At 36.3% G+C, this 20,158-nt stretch overlaps 1 protein-coding gene across 3 annotated transcripts in view; it reads left to right on the top strand.

Moving 5' to 3' along the window:
- Ptpro (protein tyrosine phosphatase receptor type O) overlaps window positions 1-20,158 on the top strand; it is a 233,533-nt gene that overhangs the window by 20,728 nt on the left and 192,647 nt on the right. The gene's annotated exons all lie outside the window — the stretch shown is intronic.

The following is a 20,158-nucleotide window of genomic DNA, read 5'->3' as shown; positions in this document are numbered from 1 at the left end:
CTGTGATGGCAATATTTGCATTCCTGACCAGGCTGTAGTATTAACTTATTGAAGAAAGAGACTGTTTAGAGTATAGCAGGTCTTATTTTGGGATCTTCAAACATGCTTTTCTCTCAAGATGTAATTACCTTTCAACTATCCATTTCCATATTAGCCCCATAAGCCTTGTAATGGTGATACTATGCTTTTTTCATTCTTTACCTCATACATTTCACAAAGCTTGGCACATTCAGATACTCAAATACTGTGAGTAAATGCCTGAGCTCACATTATTATCATACGAAAATCAACTTTTTTTGGTAAGTAGTCACAAAAAGAATAAAGCAAGTGACTTTCGGTGGCTTTATGCAGCCTTTACAATTCATGGTTAATCAGAAACCACAGAAAGATACATTTGGCCTGTTACTTAATTATAATTCTTTTTTTAACATTTTGAGTTAATTTTATTTATTGAGAAACAGAGGTTTAGATGATTGAGTGGGTTGCTTGATATCATACAAATATCCAAGCAAAAAGGAATGCCAATGTAAAGTTCTTATGCATATGTATTAATGATTTTGCTAGTTTTGTAATCTGGATTTTGGTTATAATTGCTGTATCTTCTTTTATTTTGAAATTTTACACAACTCTCCTTTGTTCTCTTAATTTCTGTGGTTCCTGTTGCATTTTCACCTGGTTGTGACTTTGTTTCTTGACCTTTGGTATTGCAATAGAGATTCTCAGATCAAGTCTCTGGATCAGCATGAGATTTTAATATTCATAAACCATGTAAAACTACAAGGAGTAGTTCAGAATTCTTGCCATGTTCAGCTATACCAAAAGTGAACTGTGTTATAAAGCTGCTCTAGTAAACCAATGTGACAATGATGCAAGTTAATTAACAAAGCAAATAATTCAGGAGTAATTACATCATCAGTAGTAATGATTTTTATAATGAATGATTCAGTTATCAATTTCTGTCTAACATTAACAAAATGGAGTGGATCACTGATATTCAAGGTAGTAGTATTTAAAGCAATAAGTTATTGCAATTTAGTATGCTATGATTTAAGATAAATACATTGAAAACATTATTTGCCACTACTTTAATTTCTAAGGATACTCTCAGAAAAATATATTTCAAAAAGGGAAAAATTATGCACAGAAAAAAAATAAACTACATTGCCCTCTGAATTCCAAACTACTTCCTTCTCATCTCATTTCCAGCTACATTTGCATGGTCCCGTGAAGAGGGCCTGGGATGTGGGTGTGTGCCACCATGTCTGGCTTGAAATCCAATTTCAATGCATAGTACAAGTCCACACTTATCTATATGCCCAGAGGCTGTATAAGAAGATGGCTTAGCCTGGTGCTAATGTGCTAGATGCCAGACCAAGGCTGCTGGCAGAATGTGAGACAGTTAAGGTTGCCAAGGGACTCTACTTGTGTCCTGCCTGTCAGGGTCAGAGCTCATGGACTACCCACTGTGTCATACATCTCTGCAGAGCGAGAAGCCAGCTAGAAAGGGGTTAACAAAAGTTAACCCCTTAATTGGGTGTTAACTTCCCACCCCACCTCCCAACTAGATGCATATCACTTAGTCAATTAGCTGATTGACAGCTCAGCCAAGAGAACATTGAAGGTTGGTGGTGCAATGAATTATTAAATCTGGCTTGGGTTTGCTATTGGAAAATGAGAAAAAGTTTAGACGAATATTGCTACCTGTTCCCTTGACTGAAATCTTTTAGATAAAATAATTGCCATCAAATATTCTGATATAGGATTTCTTGAAACTGTTTGGATATTTTACTAGAGGGAGAATGAGCTAGTAACTGCAAAAGACTACCTCTGTTGTACCAGACGCACAAGAAGAGATTTTCACCATTGCCGAGCTATTTATACACAGCCAGCTTCTGTCCTCAGTTCACACACACACAACTCCCATTGATAGCGATGGAAGCTGTGGACATGTGGCTGAGAACAGAACTTGGCTGACAAGCTACCAGGCTTGGCATTCCTTTGCTCACTCTGACAACTTCAGAACTGAATCCTTGAGCACACGAGCTTTTAGTGAAAGAGTTCTTGCCTTAATTTCCCCCTCTCCCCATCTTGGCCTTGAAATACAAAATAGAAACTTAAGAAAGTACTGGCAATATTATTGAGTTCCTTACATGGAACCAACTGTGTGGAAGACTTGGAGAAACAGAGAATTTACAAGTTTCTGGATTTTAAAACTTGACAAAATACTTTCATGTAAGGATGCTATAGTCCCCAGGATGCCGACTAACAGCTTGGCTTCACAGTCATCCTGGGAATAAAAGCAAAAGATGTCTTTTAAAGAACTTTCAAACCTATACAATTCTCAAGTCCAAAATTTAATTTACAAAATGCACATATGTTCCAGACAGTGCTTAAAGACTGTACCTGCTATTATTTCTGTAGGAGTGATCCTTTCTTTAGTCCAAATGATTCTGGGAAGGCTGTGAGCAAGATTTCTGCTTCCTTCATAAGGGTTCATGTCAGGCTGCGCAGTCAGTGTGTCTAATTTTCTTGGACACAAAACTGGCCCAGCAGTCGGTGTATGGACCAGGGAAAGAAAATCAGCATATGCTATTTAAAAGATTTTAGAGGACAAAGAAACTGAAACCATCTTTCTGAGAACAGGAGATAAAAGGGACAAATGTTTTAGCAATTTGGGCCGCTTTTCTACCACTTGGAGAAAACTGACAAATAATGAAGCCAATAGAAAGAAAAAGAAAGATATTAGAGAAAATAATATTTTTGTATGCTATGCAAGAACCTGGATCCAGCCATGCTTACTAGATTTCCCCACTATAGAGGAAAAAATCAATTCCTTTTATTCTTAAATTGTTTTGAATTGAATCTCTAATAGCATATAACCTGTAGAGATTTACAAAAATTTTGTTCCTTCACTCCAGAGATTTTCTTACCATATATATTTTTCTATCACATGCAAACACTCATATTTCAACAGCTATATACATACTGAAACTTTCCTAAACAAATAACCTTAAGAGAGACAGGTCATTTGCAAATTACTGTGGATGCCATATCCACTAAAAAGGCAGGAAGACTGTATGAGAGAAGGCAAACACTGTGTCTCCGATCTCTGCTCCATAGGGAAGAAGGAAGCCAGTGGGGAGGCCCTCTTTGTGGATGTACTTTGAGGGAGAATCCAATTATCTTGGCTCTTGGCTCTTGTCCAGTGAAGCATCCTGATGGGGTCTGGTCTGAGCCAGCATGTAGCCCTAGTAATGGATTTGGTGACAGGCAGAGTATGTTACAGTCCTCATTTCACTCAACCAGCTGCCATCGACACATCAGTTCTCCCCAAATTATTTTGATTGCCATTTTAAAGAGAAAGTTGGGGATTGTTCATAGTTGGTAACTATAGAAACTTCTGTTTTCAGGGATGTGAACAGCAAGAATGGAGATGTAGGGCGTCAGATTTTCAGAGATACTAAGGCCAGGGAAAATGGTGTTTTATCATTGTCATTGTGATGTTGAACTGCTCAGGCTACCCTAAAGATAGGGGAAGGTGACTCAGTCTTCATACACATGAATTGGAAGAATGGCTTATATAAGCATAGTGATGAATACACACAGAACCTTAATGGTTTCCCTGTACAGTGGATTCCCATCAGTTATGCAGAAAATATATGTGTTAGAATTAAATAGCTATTATTTGCTTCCTGTGGAATTTTTTGTTGAAGAAATAATTTGCTTTCATCACAGTCTGACGCCTGGCATCATTATTGATGTGTGTTTTCTTGCATGTAATACCTTATTTTCTAGACTTCACTTTAATACTCCCACTCATATGCAGGTTGTGGTAATCATTTGAGGCTGAAGTCCCTCTCACCACACACACACACACACACACACACACACAAATAAATAAATAAAGTTTAAAATTTAAGTAGCTCACTAAGAGAATCACTAAGCATCTATTTGACCATAGGGAAAATAAGTAAGGTTGTTTTTCTTCTATTTTAAGGTATGCATTTATTGCTTACAAGAGAAACTATTTAGCAGGGTTTGCTGGATGCTGTAATAAGCACCTTGCACACAGTGTCTTACTGAATATTCACAACAGCCCTGTGGGAGAAGACAGCCCCTATTTTATAAGTGTTTCAGAAAAATAAGACTCAGAGATATGAAGTAACCAAGCAAATGGTTTCAATCCAAAGTCAATTTTCATAATCACTAAGTAAATTTCTGTACCTTGTTGCATATTTTAACTGAAATATTTGGGGGGAGGCAGTACTAGGGTTTGAACTCAGGGTTTCATGCTTGCTAGACAGACACTCTACCACTTGAGCCACTCCGCCAGATCTGTTTTAACTGAATTTTGTAAAAGGTCTCTGAAGACCTAGTCTTCTGTGCATTTAGTTTCAAGCACAGCCATTCTACCATTTTGCATTTTCCTCAGTTTATACTGATGCTCTCAATTCTATTATTTTTAAAATTGTGAGTAGTAAAGGCATATGGAAGAAGAGGGATGGGGAAAGAGAGAGAGAGAGAGAGAGAGAAGAGCAAATGGATTAAAATGGATTTAGAAATTAAGGTGACTGTGACTCATGTGGGTGACATTTTCCGCTTAGATGGGCCTTTGTTTAGTCTGAGTTGCATATCTGTTTCACAGTTTTTGCCACTTCATGCCAACTCTCTTCTACAAAGCACTGAAGGTAGTGAATAGCAATGATTTTTCCCACTGGGGAAAGATCACAGTTTTCAGGTAATACACCTGTGCTAGTCTCCCTGATCTACAATTTTCATGTCCTCAGATATCTCAGCTGCAAATCATCTCCCACCACCCTGCCATGAAGAGCCCAGTATGCAAACACGATGCCTGGTGGGACTCTTCCTGAGTGCTTCATTGCTCCCACATACAAAACAAGGGATGTAGAATTGACTGTAATCTCTGATCTATTCCAGGGTGAAGCTAAATCCTATTAGCGTTTTTCTTTTCATCTGAACTTTCATTTGAACAAAAAGATGTTTCAAATTTTGTTCCCCAAATAAAGTACTTTACTCAAAACCGTATAATCTGATATTCATGTCTTTATTAAGTTACTGGACAATTTTAATATTTATTGGACTGAAGTTTCAGGATTAAAACTCCTTGTAAGTATAAAATGAAGCTCTTCGTGGCTACTTACATTATTATATAGAAGACAAATAACAAAAAGTCTTTTGTTCATCTGAGGAGGTAGCTGGTATTTGCTAGCAAAGGAGAACTGCCATATAATTAACTGTGTCAAAATGTTTTCTTTGTTCACAGTTCATCTAACTGCAGCTGCTAGGAGGCAGAATGCATAAATATGACTGTGTACTTTTAATTACAGAAAATGACAGGCGTAAGTTGTGACTGGAGCCTTGCCTGAGACTGTTACAGGCAAAAATGTGGCTCAGAGACTCATTGAATTAATAAGTAGCCGTTTATTTTTTTGGTGTCAAAATTTTATAGATGTTAATAGCGACCAAAATAAAATTGAAATTCAGAATTTTAATCAGCCAGGAAACTTAAATAAATTCATGTAACACATTTAGAGAAATCATGGCACACAAAAGCTGTTTTATATTGACCATTATACACAATAATCTTTCATCCATGTGACTTTATCTTAAAGAAGGAAATATTCCACTACAAGTGAATTTCCTAGAGATGACTTTAAGAATTAAGTTCATTCTCACAATTTGCATCTCCATGCTATTCAAAGAAGTACTTCTAATTTTAATTTTTATCATAAGTGCTCTGTGAATAATAAAGCATTTCAAACTTGCTCCTTTTCTGTTTTTGATAACATGTAGTAGTTACAATAAATGGGGCAACTGGTCCTTGAATCTTACTTCTGTCTAGGTGTTTGTGCCTATGAGATGTACCAGTAAAGAGAAGTGAACAGCACTTCATTATTTGGGAACACCATTCTCTTCCTCTTCCCCTTTTCTTTTCTATTTTTAATAGCTGAATGGTTTTGCAGAATCTTCACCAGGCTTTATATGAAACAGCAGGTTTACATCCTTTGTGATCCTGAGCAAATTACTTCCTCTCTCTCATCATTAACCTCTTTCTCTGTGACAATGAAATAGGATACTTGGTGTTTAAACCTTACTCAAAAGATGTTAATTTTCTTCCTTATTTCTTTTTTCTGTGGTTAAATTTTTTATCACCTCTTGTATTCTCATACATCTTTTCCCTACCATGCTAGACAGGTAACAAGTATTTAAAGGGCCATGGTCTAGGTTGTGGATAAGTGCTGTTTTCAGCTGCCTCGTTGCCTTCATTCTACTGTTTATCCCTGTGTGAATCACTGTGGGGGTGGCTGTCACCTTGGTGACAGCAGTTTTGTGTGGTGTATGTGGTGTGAACACTGGCTGAGTGCAGAGTATAAACAGGTTCTGCTGCCTGGAGTAATTCACCATAAGAAGACAAGCTTTGCCTTTGTACTCTGCTGCGGAAATACACTAATAATAGAACATGTTAGTTGAAATTGTGTTTCTCCATCTCTAATTACTGTGTGCCAAAGTGTTCTGACTGCTGCTGCCACTCTGCAGCAAGTGATGGTTAGGGGTGATTGTTTTAGATTGTGCCCAAGGGATTTCTTCCACTCATCCTGCCTGCATCCTACTGCATTGTGTGTTCAGTAACTTGACTGATTCATTTCAATATGATGATTGGTTTAAACTAAATGAAATGAACACTGAGAAAATATTTTCAAATCAGCAATTGTTCATTGTGGGTTTGCTTTGTACAAAGGGAGATGGAACTGTCATGGTGCAAATAATGTATACACATGGATGTAAATGCAAAAATGATACCTGTTGAAACTGTTCCAGGAATTAGGGGAGGGGGAATGAAAGAGCAGTGGAGGGGGTGAATTCAAGTATGATGTTTTTGATATATTGTAAGAACACTTGTAAATGCCACAGTGTACCCCCACCCAGCACAACAACAACAATAATAATAAAAGAAATTGTTAAGACATTCTATCCATTCCTGACTCCAATTTGCTCACTGCTTGTTGGTGAACTGGACTATCAAACTCCCTCCTTGCTCTCACCTAACTCCTTCAAGTCTCACTACATTTCAGACAGACTTTAACAGGGACACCACCATTCAGTGTCCCTCCTGCTGTAGACATCTATCAGCTCTGGTCAGTCAGGGTTCTAGAAACACTAATCTAATTACAAATTATGCAAATGAAGAAACTCAGTGCTCCGAATGTCCAAGATCTCACAGTAGTTAAAGCAAAGAGAAAACAAGAATCTAGCATTGCCATCTGTTGATCTTGTACACTTTTTGCCTCACTTCAGTGCCTGTATCTTTTATCCATGAGTTCTTGTAACAGATGCTGCTGACGAAATGGGAACAGAAGTTGTCAGTGGTGTTCAAAGCTCAGTGTACATAAATCTTCCAAAAGACACTTGGTGTTTTTACAAACCTTTTGTTTTCTCTTATAATGTATTTTATGGAGTGAGACCGAAATGACCAAGGCACATAAAGTTTACTTATTTGTGCACTCAATACTGAATTTTAGGTGCCTCCATAATTTGATCAAATTCTGTGATAGGAAACTTCAGTTGGACCTAGGAAATAAGCTAAAGCAACCTTGATATACGTGAGGCATAAAATCACCATGTATTTTTCAGAAGATCCAACCCGCTCTTTCTGAGAGAGTGTATTGCCTCCCAATTTACTGAGGTAAATTGTATTTTCATGCATAGATTTGGGGGATGGAGATAATTAACATTTATAATAATATTGATCTTCTCTCAGGCATTAATATAGAAGTATGTGTCCATTTATTCAGGCACTCTTTCAAGCCCTTCATTATTATTTTATTGATTTTTTAATATCCTTATTAGATTTATCCTCAGATACAAAGTTTTGGTTGTTATTATAAATGAATCTATTTCTCCCACGTGTTTTTCAAATTTGTTTTTGTTAATATGCTGGAATGGAGTTGATTTTCTTGTTGATCTTATTTCCAGCATCACTGAAGAACTTATTAGTTGAGAGAATTTATGTTTCCACCTTTTAATATCATCCTAGCCTCCCTAGTTTGCTCCAACTGCTTCAACCTTCAAATAGTTCCTAAAATTCCCCTAACATTTCCCTTACTCAGAGCCTTTGTTTTTCCTTTTTCCTGAATTTCAAATGTTGTTTAGCTCCTTAAGTGTTTAGTTTTTTCTTTACCTTTTGAGACTCCATTTTAAAAACATATTTCAAGAACCTGTTTCTAAACCTGCCATCAAATGTAAGCGTTCCTTCTATTTTACTTTTTCAAACTCACCAGCACTGTTCATAACCTTCATAAAATATATCATAAACTGGAAATATTTTGTTTACTAATATGTTTATAATAAAATATGGGTTTGATTAAGGTAGTAGCTTATCAGTGTGCCTCAGTGTGAAAAATAGTAGGTGCTAAGAAAATTTAAGAACACAAGAAGAGACAAAAGCCTGTAATCCCAGCTCCTCAGCAGGCAGAGATGAGGAGGATCATGTTTCAAGGCAGCTCAGGCAAAATGTTAGGGAGACCCCCCCATCTCAAACAAAGGCTGGTCATGGTGTCATACACCTGTGAACCCAGACCCTAGGTAGGAGGACTGTGGTCCAGGTTGGTCCAGCCCCAAACAAGACCCTATCTGAAAAAAAAACTAAAGCAAAAAGGGATGGCAGTATGGCTCAAGAGTACCTGCTTGACAAGTGCAAGCCCTGACTTCAAACCCTAGTGTCACCAAAAATGATAGAGTAATCTGATATTGAAGACCTGTGATTATTGAAATTGTAGAAGATATACTTTCAATACAAAATATGATGTATTGTGTCCCCATTGTAACAGAACATAAATAATATATGCTAGTAATGAATATCCATAATAAAAATGTCCAATTTTCTGTTCCAAGTACTGTCTCTACATGTTGTGTAGGAATGACATTAATAAAAGAGCAAAATGGCCAGGTGCCAGTGGATCATGCCTGTTATTCTAGCAACTCAGAAGGCAGAGATCAAGAGGATCACAGTTCAAAGCCAACCCAAGCAATTAGTTCATGAGACCCTATTTTGAAAAAAATCTATCACAAAAGAGGTCTGGTGGAGTGGCCCAAAATGTAGGCCCTGAGTTCAAACCCCACTACCGCAAAAAAAAAAAAAACAAAAAAAACAGCCTGTATGTATTTAGCAAATAACTCAGGATTTACTGACCTTAGGAACTCAGCACGTAAGCCCAGCATCTAGTATAAAGGACAGGAGAAGCAGGGCTTACTTGGTAAGGGGACATTAACACGATGTTCTTTAAATGAACCTTGAAACATCTATAGAACAAAACTTATTCTAATCTGTCAGGTGAATTGTACCAAGTACTTAGTGTATCTAGCAGGAACATTTTGTTTTGTTGAAGAGCACAAAAAATTAATTAATTACTTAATTAATAAATTTTTAAAAAGAACCCTCAAAGTTCTGTTACTAGGTGGATGCTGTGCTATGTTATAATTTGCTATGGAGCCAATAGCAATTCAATGCCAAATCAAACTATGTACAAAGACCTTAAATTTCACTAAATGTGAAATTTTATAAATTTTTTGCAATAGAAGTAGAGAGAAATACCTTTCTTAGAGTTTAGATTTAGACTAGTCAGTTCATCAGGCTGTTTGCACAACACACTACAGACAAAATTCATCTTCCAAATCATGACTCACAGAGTAGAATTACACACCAAAGAAACTAGTGTGTAGAAGAGAGTAACTTTCCTATTCCCATCCGCAGGCCCAAGTCAAACTCCTCTGAAACAATAGACTATTAACACAAACTATACCGTGAATACCACATAGGAGGAAATTTCCATATGTGTTACTATTATTGAGGTCCTCACCACCATGAATCCCATTGTCCAAGTTTCTAAAATACCCCTTATAGTCAGTTATTGAAGACTCTGGATTCAGGAGGAAATAGGAAAATCATTAGAAACCACTGAGAAAGCAAATGAGGTGTAATCCTGGAGGAAGAGTCAATGGGGAATTAGATGTTGAGTTCATATGTATCTTTCTTGGCCAAGGGCATCAGAGCTAGATATCAGGCTTTAAACAGTAGTTGTCATATAACTTTTATTTTCAAATGCAATATAATTCTATTACAAGTTCAATTATTGCTAAATATTTTAAACACATTTTATCTAAGTATTGTTTTATGTTAGATTTACTCTGAAAACATCAGTATTTTATAAAGAAGCCAGAAAACAAATATCTGATATTTAGAAGCATTTTTAGGTTAATATATATTCTTATTGCTTGCTCTTTCTTCTATAGTATAGTTTATAAAGTTTAAGAGTTCATTACAAAATGAGGTGGGAATTACATACTAGGTCTAGTAAAATTCAAACCAATACAACTGAAAAAGAATGATATAATCTAGAGGTGGCTTAAACTATAGCTTAAACTATAAAATAAATCCTCTCTCAAAATAAAAGTAAGTTAGAGTTAAGTGTTCTCATTTATTATAGGGTAAATAGTGAAAAAAAACTTTCAAATTACAACTTGGAAAAGCTATACCTGTGTGCCAGAATACTTTCAGTTGACACATTTTAAAGCACATCTTTTTTTCTGTTAGAACTTGAGCTCTTAAAAGTTAATGATTCAAAATATTGTTGAAACATATGCGAAATATGATTTGAATGGAATTTAGTAGAAATCAGCTATAAATTCAAGATGGCAGAAATTTAATTTCTGTGTGACCTTGAGTGAGTGTGGGAAGGACAAGACAAACCAGAGCTCAGTCTATGTATGGAACAAAGTTTGAAATGGATGTGGCATGAAAGTAAATATTTGGAAGATTAATTCCTTGAGATTCTTCAATATCTTAGTTTTGAAAGACTTTGAAACCATCTTCTCCAGGGACAAAAGAAAGTAATTACCTCTCCTGCACATGGTGTTGAATCATGCTCTATTTTTCAAAGAACAGCTGTGCAACACTGACTGGGCTACAAATTAAACACACCTCCTTCAACTTGCCTAGATTTAAAGGATAATGAGTGTGTTGGATGACAGAATCTGAATTCAAAAAGATTGTAATAGGCCAGAGCTGTAGGCAGAAAACAAGATAAAAGAAACCAAGAGTAAAGATATGGTCTTATACTTGGGCCCAAAAAACCAAATAAGCAAACACAGGGTGGGGAAAGAGAAGACAATAGAAACAGAATGTGTTAAGTACTGCAAAACTTAGAAGATTTATTTAATGGAAGGCCAAATATGAGTTGGAAGTTTGACCTAATTAACATAAAAGTGAATGTGACTCATGTTAGCTAAATAAAAGCATCCATGGTTCAAGACCTGGCAAAAGCATGACACAATTTAAAACAATCATAAAGGACTTAAGGCTCTTTGCAAATAAATGTCATCACTGTTATTTTTAAATGTGTTCAAGCTTAGGTTCGAATAATGTTCATTTTATTAGTTTTAGTAAAACCCCAAGAGTTTTTGTTATGACTAAACTGGTAAATGCTTAGATACGGGGTGGCAGCACAAATTACGTATGTTAATACAGTAGTATACACGCACCTTGCATGCATACATAAATCAGATTAGATTCTAATTCTGAGTAATCTAGATTAATTTCATAATTCTGGAAAATACTGACAACTAATCATTGTGTAATACAGCAGAAAAATGCAATCTAGATAAAAATCACAGAGGAGCTAGAATCTGTTATATAAAATATTTCGAGGCTTCAGTCCAGAGAACAAAGAGTGCACCATGACACATTTATCTGGGAATAAAATAAATCGCTAAACATATGTAAAAGAGAGTAGTCATTATTATCTCTGTGAATATTCATTATTGCAGAATTGGTGCATTTCCCAAGTGGAAAATTGTTTTCTTGGCTTTGCTCTCTACAAATAAATCACTGAGGTAAAACCTCTCAAAGGAATGTCAGGTGGGTTTTCTGGAAATATTTACCATAATTGATTTTTGTGGATTTTTAAATGCTCTGGCCCAAAACCTCATTTATCAACTTTCTGTCTATTTCATTGTAACTTCAGTGTTTCCTGTTACTATATCATGACAGGTCAAAGCAAGGAACTCCCATGTTGGGAAAGATGAGCATTCCACATGTCAGCACAACAATACCGATTCTTGACTGCAATTAAACTCATAGGGGAGCTGCCCTTGTTTGACATGGAAGGAGGTGGAATGATTTGCAGGATTTATTAAGTCTTAGCAACAATGTTAGACACGTGCCTCAAAACTTGCTGCAAATTTTTTCTGTGCCTGAAACTATTTGGCTAAATAAGAAAAGATTGAATAATTTTGTTCTTTGAGAGGGAGGTACAAGTTTACAGAACTAAGTCCCATACTAGATGGTCTTATTAATTAACACACTGGTCCTATTAATTAAACAATATGAATATGCTTCTTGAGGAGATTGAGATGCCAACTTTTATAACTCTTAATACCAGCCAGTTTATTATAGTCAGAAATTTCGGGATAGAGATACAGAAACAAGGCCATTTTTAATGGATTAACTGCTAAATCTCTTGCTTTCTGCATTTTGACCCATTCTTTGACTTCATTATTTTTCTCCTTTTGAACTTGACTCATTTTTCCTTTTTCACAATTAAGCTTTACCCCTTTAGATTTGACCATTTTCTTATATTGTCACCCCAAATTCTGAATCTAATTTTTACTACATTGATTTTGCTATGCTGGACATATCCCCTGATCATTCAGTGAAGGTCATTAGGAATCCTACAATGTACCATGCAAATGTCTTAGTCTTTCTCCCCTTCTTTTACCTACCTTGTTTCCCCCTTTCCTCCCAAATCTGGCCAATCCACAAGATCATCTGATTTGTATAAGTGAGACTGAGACAAAAATAGAGAAAACTTTGTTTTCCAAACAAAAAAAAAAAAAAGAATCCTTTAGTCTTTTGAATGTGTTCAGGTTCTTTGGAATGCAATTTTTTTTTCCTTATTGCCACATGGTTTTTCTTTTGACTAGGTGGTGGGAATAGTTTTAAAATAACTGAAATGCTAGTTTAGTATATGTCTTCTGCAAAAACAAGACTTTCCCTTAGGTAAATGGAAGCAGATGAAAGTTGTATTTCATCTAAATAATACATTCACATTATAGACAAAGAAAGCTTAAGGACAATTCATTAAGATAAAATAATACAACCTGAAATAAGTTCAAAGATGGTGAAATTCACTTCAAGCATCTGCTTTGAACTCAAGTCCCAATAGATGAGGTGAAACAGACAAGCTCCATTTGCTAATTAGTGTTCCCTGTCCTTGTCCTTTCCAGCTTCTCTGCATAGCTATGAAGGTAAAACACCTCTCTACAGAAGAAAGCAAGCATCAAACATGCTACCATATGCTATTGTGGACCATGAATTTATCAGGTTGTGATTGCCAGATTTTGTCCCTGTAGTAAAGGAAGTTGAAAAATGTCAGCACTGGGTCTGAGTCTGAGAAGACACAAAGGTTAAGAGGGGGAAAGCAGAGGGAGAGATCCAAGGGTAAGATGTTACAGGAATTAGGCCTTTCCTGTCTCTGCGTTTGATCCCTGCACTCCTTACAGTAATTCTACTTTCTGTCCCTTCTCACATCCTCTTTATTGTTGCTTGTGTTTTATTCCCCAACCCAAAAAGCACCTTTTTAAACTGCCACATTTGATCCTATCAATATCTCCATTTTGTAGATGTAGAAATTGAGGGACAGGGGAACAATGTCACAGATTGTATAAGTGGTGGGACAAACCTCTAACTTAGGGCTGGTGGAGTGGCTCAAGGGTAGATCACCTGCCTAACAAGCATGAGGCCCTAAGTTCAAACCCCAGTGCTGCCAAAAAAAATCTCTAAGTTACTAAGCAACAGTGCCTCCAAAGAAATCTCAAGGTGGCGATAAAAACTCTAGTTAAATCTAGTTCACGGTGGTAGCAAACAAAAGCAATAGAGTATATGAGGTTTTCTGAGCCTTCCTTTTATTACAGGCTAAGAATGCCAACACACACTAGAGTCAACTAAATGCGCAAGACAGATTTTGAAATACCTGTGTCATATAGACCCAGCCTTTGTTGTCTGGATTTTTCCTTGGCCATAGAAACTTCACTGTGGAGTATTCTTTTTCAGATATATAAACAACTTTTATTTATCTGACATCTTCTATTTAAAAATTAGAATAAGACAATTTTTTTCTTCTTCATTCCATTAATAAAGAAAATTCCTTTCAACCCCTATTACCTTACTTGCAAATGAATGCCTTTGGTAAGTGAATGGCAGAACCAAGGCTGGAAACAGAGCAGTATAGTTCTATCACTGCCACTAATAGGCTAGATTCCAGCACATAGGACATTGTTAGTTACTAACAAATACTGTCCCTACCTTCAAGTAGTGTATAGTCAATTGACAGTGTATGTAAAACTATACTTAAGAATGTCTAAAAACTTGGCAGTAACAAAAGCAGCTGGATACAACACGTTGCAGTGTGATAGGGAGCAGGTCTTGTCATCCTCAAAGTAAAAGTCACATTTATTTGGTGACAAATATCAAACAAAATGTATACATGTTGCTTGTTTCCTTTTTCCTTGTGAAATTTCCATATGTTATCTCCTGAAGATAAGTCTTGCTGAGTGGAATGCAGAAATACTTTGGTTGTGAATTCTTCACCTAATCGTTACTAAAGAAGTTGTCATTAACCTTTTCCTAAACAGAACCTAGTGTTCTTAACTGGGTAAAGGGGAGAGAACTCAAATGACTGCTAGACTCTAAGTTAAAATATTTATTCATAATGTCTTCATATTACACATTTTAATAATTAATTTTATTGGTTTTATCCTAAAAATTTTAAATGCTTTCTTAAAAGCTACAATGAAACTTGAAAACTCAATTTTTCTTCACATGTGACAATAGTTAATAAAATATATATAGGAATTTTAGTGAAGATTTTAGACAAAAACCATACATGATAATTTTACATTTAAAAGATATGAGCGGTATAGCGGAGATAATATGTAAGCTGTATTAATACCTACAGGAAAAATTCTTAATTTTTTAATTGAAATGTTTGATTTTTCACCTGATGGAAAGCATGTGTTTGTAGGGTCTATGAACAACTATTCTGTGACCAATAAACTGCTGGTGATGGCATAAGCTAATAAATGACAATTATAGGCCACAGATGGAACTGTAACTCAGTGCAGTTAGTGCAATTTGAATATTTTAACTAAGCAATTTACCATTTACTTCAAATCAACCAAAGATTTTGCAATTAAAAAAATTAAGGTGATCTAAGGGAAAGAAAGGTTACTCATTAGTGATAAGACTTAGTGAAGGAGATGATAAAATAACTTCATTCTGGAATGCAAATAAGGAAAATGCTATTCCTGTATGTAGGAGAAGGAAATTGTTATGATTCATTTCTGAAGAATAGGACAAATTAAGTCAATACGTATTCTCTAGCATTCATTTCAAGAAATCAAGGTCCTAAGCTTCCCAAGGATGAAAATATGTACAACTATTGGTCTCACCTTTTCAAATAAGAAAATTTACAGAGAAGTGATTATGAGGAGAGAATCAAATGGCAGTACAAGATGAGAAGCACTACAAAAAGGCATTAAATAAATAGCCTAAACTCCAGCCTAGATTGAACAAGGAAAATCTTACATAGAAGGTAAGAGTCTTATGGATGGAAAGAAGAGGGAAGAATATTCTATGATAATGTGAACAAAATTTTAGAGGCAAGACTATAAGTCTTGAGAACAGGTGAGCACAGCAATTTGATAAGTAGATTTTCAGATTGTAGAAGATTAAAATAGGGATACATTAATGGTCATATTTTTTCTAAGTATTTTCAGGCTGGGACACATGTGAACTCAGATTAACATACACAACTGCATACTTGAACTCTCCACATGGGTGTGTAATAGGTGTCTCAAATGTAACATACCTTAACTGGGCTTCTCGTAATTTCCCAAGCCTGTCTTCTTGCCATTTTACAATCTCAGAGACAATTCCATCCTCCCAGATAGTCAGGTCAAAGTTTTGAATCATCATGGATTTGACACCCCATACTGCCAAACCCCAATGGGATGAAGTGGAAAGAATTTTCCTCGGACCCAAGAGGCCACCTTGTTCCTCATTCAAACTTCAGTGAGCCTGGCTTCTGTGGAGGCCATCACTTTACTCAATAATGTCTGTTCCTCCTCCATTTCTGAGCCTGGGTGATGGAGAAGGCAATAAAGACTGCTTGCTTTATTCATTTTATCAACCTATTAATGGATCAGTCAAATGAATATTTCTCAGTAAAACTGTTTAGTCGTTTCACTTCTCATTGAGCTTCATGGCTGTCCATGGTCTAGACCCCTTTTCCCTTTCCAACCCTGTGTTCTCTTACTCTGCACCTGGCTCACTGTGTTCCTTTTGCTGTTCCAATATACCAGGCGCACTGCCACCCACAGCTTGTCCTGGCTCTTCCCTTTATTAGTCCACTTACTCCCACGGGTAGCAGTGTCATTCCCTTATCACATCTGGCTGTTTAATCAAATGTGACCTTTCCAGGGAGCCTTTTCTCATCACTTTATCCCAGATGTAATTGAACTATCTCACCTGGAACACCTTCTCACCCGATTCTTTCCTTCATTTATCTCCTCAGCACTTTTGCACTGAACCACTGCTTTATTAATTTATGTATTTTTTTATTGGTTGTGTTCATTTCTACAATTTAGGCAGGGATTTTTGCCTATTCCTAAATAACTGTCTTTCTAGCACCTAGAATAGTAGTGTACAACCCAGAATAAAACTAAAAAAAATTGTTGTTTGAAAGGAATGTGCCAATAGAAATGAATAAATAAGCATTAAGAAGTATAGATAAGCATGAAGTTTATGGATGAGCCCTTGATTTATCTTTCTGGTAATTTTCTCCAAAATTTTTACTCTGGCCACCATATTTGTTTCCCTTAAAATATGTCCCCAAAATTTTCATACTGAATTGGAGACTGAGAATGTCTCATCATGTAAAGCATGCTTTTGCCGCATCTTCCATTCTTGGAAGCAGTTAGTGCCCTGTCATGTTTCTGTGATGACATAGACTGTTGTCTCTTGGCTGAAAATAAAGGGTTTCTGCTGCAGGGTAGAAAGAGGTCAGAGATAACAACCTTCTATCCTCCTTAATACACAACTCTTGTGGGGGCTGTGAGATTCTAGGGTGGAAAACCACTGAGGTGGCAAATTCTCAGTCTCAAGAAGGAGGCCTGTCAGGTTGATGGCACATAGTTTGCCAATGTGCTGCTTGGTTAGTTCTCTCATCATTGTGAGGGTATGAAGGAGACTTCTGAATGTTTAGAAAGGGGTTTTGATTGGGCTTTTAGTTAACAGTTTTCTAAAACTAAAATGAAATGGACTACCCTCAGTGGACAGGTACAGTGACACACAAGTCTGCAATGAGAAAGAATGATTTCCTTGCATTTGTGTGCCTCAAGGGAGCACTCCCTATACTTGATAGCAGTTCTCAGCAGAAAAGATCCAATAGAGGATGAAAGCAGACATGGTCCCCCTTGATCATGGAGTTTTCAACTACAGTTTCCTCTTTACCTTCTCCTACAGTTACACCAACACAGGTAACAGAGCTTAGTCTGGACCTACCAGATAGAATATGAAAGCTTTTCAGTAATACCCCATGACATACTTGAATTAAGCAATTCATCTAATTTTACTTTCTTTTTTTAAATTTTACTTTATTTGTAAGCCTTCCTAAATTCAAAATAAATGATGCATTAGTTCATTAAAATATTTAGTCAAAATTACTTGATACAAATTTGTTGCCTAACATAGATAATACACTTTGTCATTATATTAAGTTCATGTATTATTATCTTACTGGTTACACCAGAGATATTTATGAAACTGAAAGTGATTTTTAAGCCAGACATAGTGGTGCATACCTGCAATCCCAGTGACCAGAGGCTGAGGCAGGAGGATTGTGAGTTTGAGGCCAGCCTGGACTACATGGCAAGACCCTGTAAAAGAAAAAAGCAACAAAAAAAGTGATTTTTCCTTCCATATATATTGATAATGTACTCTAGAATGACTGCAAAGATTCTGGAAAATTCTGCTGAGTGAAAACTGAGGCATATCATGCATTTAACAGCATAAAAATTAAATGCATTTCTTCTCAAGGAATAACACCAATGTATTTGCTATATTATCAGTTCCTTGAGTAAACTTCTCATGGACAAAACCTTTGTATAAATTTCACAGAAGCTACTATAAGCATGCTATAGACTGGATCTTGAATGCTCCCCCAAGGCCCAGTGTTGAAGCTTTGTTCTCCAGCCTGTGGCACTTTTGGAGGTAGTAGAACCTTTCAGAGGCAGGGCCTAGTGTGAGGAGACCTTGGGACACCCTCCTTCTACTTCCCACTCTTCCCACTCTTTGGTTTCCTGGCCACATTTGCTCCAACACATGTTCTCCACAATGATAGACAGCCTTGCTACAGGTCTAATGGCAACAGGGCCAAGTGACCATGAACTAAAATTTCTGAAACCATGAACCAAAATAAACCTTTTCTCTCTGTAAGTTGATTGTCACAGAAATGGAAAAGTAACATAAAGCATTTAAAGTACTTTAAAGAAAGATAGGGATATTTTCCTGCCTCTCTGCATTCTTAAAAATCACAGCCTCTCTTACATCTGAATCTATCAGTGATTCTTAAAAAAAAAAAAAAGAGGTAGTAAATACAACTGTGAAGAGTGACTTTATGTCTGTTATAACCAATTCAATAAAAAAATCTGTAATAACAAGTCAAATTCCAAAGTGATTTGGAGCCATAGTTACTATGGTGCTGAGGAAAGCATTACACAGAAGGAAGGGTGCCTGCATCCTAGGCAAGTGTTCTACCATTGAGCTACATCCCAAGCTCCTATAATTTTAAATTAAAACTGTAAAATAATTACAGAGAATTTCGGATGAACCTTGAACACCTCAGGGGTTAGGAGCACCAATCCTTACACAGTGAAAAATTTATATGTAAGTTTTGACTCCCCCAAAACTTTACTGACAGAAGGCTGTTGTCCAGAAGCTGGACTGATACTATAAATAGATGACTAACACATATTTTGTATTTTATGTGTACTCTATGTGGAAAAAAGTAGGGGAGAAACTCAAAAGTTCACCTTTTACTGTGATACACAATTTTCTGGGAGACACATTGCTCACATGTCTCATGGATTTTTAAGTGGGTCTCTCAACACTTGAGCTTACTCCAAGAGCAAGAAGAGGTGGCTATGAAATTGTTACAGTGACACAGTAGGTATCACAGAGAGCTTTATGCAGCTGTGGTTTAATACCACATCTGTATGTTTACATATCTCTCAACAGAGAAATGCCCTGTACAGTTTGTGCGCATCAGTTTTGATTAAGTTTTAACTTTTTATAATAATTTTGTATTTATTTCATGGTTGTAAATGTAAAATACACTATTACCTATGTATGCTTTATACACTCATGACATACCCGACATTCAGTTTTTCAATATTTCCAAGTTACATGGTTCATCTGTGAGTTTTTCAAATTGTCATAAATCTCCAAAATAATGATCTGCATAGATATGGATCTACCTGTACAGTTCAAAGGTGTGTTGTTCAGAGTTCAAGTATATATTTGAATAGTGATTTAGTTAAAGCATTAGTACACTTTCCAGAGCATAATTCTAAAGGTACAGAAATTTAAACTAACTCATCCATGCAAAGGCTATTTTCTGTCTTCTTAGTGGTAATACTCCATTTTCCTCTGGGATTTAGCATGGAAAATAAGCTGGCTTCCTCAGTATCCAGTGCCCAGGGTTCTCACAGACAACGCTGCACAGGATCTTATTTTGTGCTGGATTCAGAGGAAAATTGGTGCTGGCAGGTGGGGCATCTATTGATTAATTAGAAGTTGGTTGTGAGTCACTTAATGGCATGACTGTCACAAGGGCAAATTGGAGTGTAAGTTTATAGGACAGGCCGTAATTAGTGTCTCCAGATGTTTTATAAGGAATCTAGTTAAAATACATGGAAATATTAAAGTAGAAGTAATTACAGTACCTGTGTGGTGCTGTGACTGTATTCAGATCCGTGTCTACAATGCTAATTTAAAGTGGGCCCAGGAGTTTGATGGAAACCA

This window comes from Castor canadensis, chromosome 6, assembly GCF_047511655.1.
Source record: "Castor canadensis chromosome 6, mCasCan1.hap1v2, whole genome shotgun sequence".
NCBI classification, from domain to species: Eukaryota; Metazoa; Chordata; class Mammalia; order Rodentia; family Castoridae; genus Castor; species Castor canadensis.
This window is presented reverse-complemented; position numbering and strand designations above follow the sequence as displayed.